This window comes from Cyprinodon variegatus, unplaced genomic scaffold (assembly GCF_000732505.1).
Source record: "Cyprinodon variegatus isolate N-32 unplaced genomic scaffold, C_variegatus-1.0 Scaffold1134, whole genome shotgun sequence".
In the NCBI taxonomy this organism is placed as follows: domain Eukaryota; kingdom Metazoa; phylum Chordata; class Actinopteri; order Cyprinodontiformes; family Cyprinodontidae; genus Cyprinodon; species Cyprinodon variegatus.
The window spans coordinates 200,946-202,480 of NW_015151587.1; the positions used below are offsets into that span (position 1 = coordinate 200,946).

General features: G+C 48.7%; 1 protein-coding gene across 2 annotated transcripts in view; it reads left to right on the top strand.

The window, feature by feature from the left end:
- The window catches only part of zcchc4 (zinc finger, CCHC domain containing 4), an 18,673-nt gene extending 17,736 nt beyond the window's left edge, over nt 1–937 (top strand). For both annotated transcript variants that reach the window (XM_015400702.1, XM_015400704.1), the window contains one exon: nt 424–937. The gene's annotated coding sequence lies outside the window, so the exon portion shown is untranslated. The remainder of the gene's footprint in view (nt 1–423) is intronic.
- Nucleotides 938–1,535: the final 598 nt, after the last annotated feature.

The window sequence follows — 1,535 nt, forward strand, 5'->3', positions numbered from 1 at the left end:
CCAATGTTAGCTCCCGGAGCTATCCCCCTCCAATGTTAGCTCCCAGAGCTAGCCCCCTCCACTGTTAGCTCCCAGAGCTAGCAACCTGCTCCCTCTCCAACTCTCTTGTCCATTATCTTCTATCAGTCTGACTCCGATCCTCGCTGTCCTCCTGCTCTGATCTCCTGCGGTTAGCTCCCTTAGCTCCAGCGGGTGCCTGGCCCCCCATGTCTGCTCCTGATTGAGCCTCTAAAATTCTAGGAGGGTCTGTCATTGTGGAATCTGACTCCGCCTCTTTCTGTTTGCTTCACCAAGGTCCTTCTCCACCCCCTCAGTGGGGAACAGGAACCCTCAGCCCTGGTTCTGGTCCACAGGTTCTCAGCTCTCTGATGTGCAGACTTTGACTAGACCTTTAAGCATTTGAATCCCGTATCTTTCCTTCAGTGTGGAGCTGCTGCTGTTTTAGGGGTCGCTGTTTCCATGGTGACCCAGCTTGGAGGAAGTTCCGGCTGTTGGAGCAATCTAGGAATTATTATGGGATGTTGGTTTTCCTTCAAATGTGGAGCCGTGCTTCATGTCTGAAATCCCTGCAGACAAAGCTGCCAGAGAGGAAGCGTCCTGGAAAAGCTCCTGGAAACCACCTGGAAACCTCCTGGAAACCTCCTGGAAACCTCCTGGAAACCTCCTGGAAACCTCCTGGAAACCTTCCAAACTGCTTCAGTCTGGTGGAAAACGATCAGCTCGGTTTTCTGTCATGTTCTGATCCATAAAACCCAGAAACTGAATTTTTCCTTCAGTGAACCGATTGATGTTTGTTTTTGGAAAGTAGACAGGAAATGAGCGCAGGGTCAAAGGTCACCGGGTCGTGACCTCTGAACATGGGTTAGCACCTGCATCGCCACCTGTTGAATATTCTGACAAATAAAATATTGATATCAGAATTTTTACTTTTTTTCTTTTAACAATAAAAAACTTTTTTAAAAACTCTGAAGTTTTTCTTTTTTTTTTTCCTGAATTAGAAATAATAAAAGTCTCTCTGGGTCATCCGATGCTAGCATTAGCATTAGCATCAAGGAGATGGAAATAAAGGCACGGCTGGGGTCAAAGGTCAGACCCTCTTTAGTCTTTTATTCTGAGATTAATTTACTGCTTAAATTGTTTAAATGTAGAAACAGGAGAACGGGATAGAATCTATGATTTCTAGATCTGTTGTCAGCCTCTGCTAGAAGGAAGGAGTCTAAACTAGGAGAAGGTAGGAGGGCGTTGAGGAGGACGGCCTCCCTGGAGGCCCCCGGCTACAGAGGAGGGAGGTGTGACATCACAGCCTGGTGGGGTCCCAGCAGGAGACTCTGCTGCTGATAAGGATCCATCTGAGCTCAGCTAAACATCTGGAGGTAAAGATCCAAATAAGGAGCCGAGATCTTTGGATCCAACACCACTTCATCCGCTGCCATGGGGTGAGTACGACGCTGCAGGCAGCAGCTGCTCCCAGGAAACTCCTCGCATTTGGAGGAGGGGGGGTGGTTAGCAGCAGGAGGGGGGTGGTTAGCAGCAGG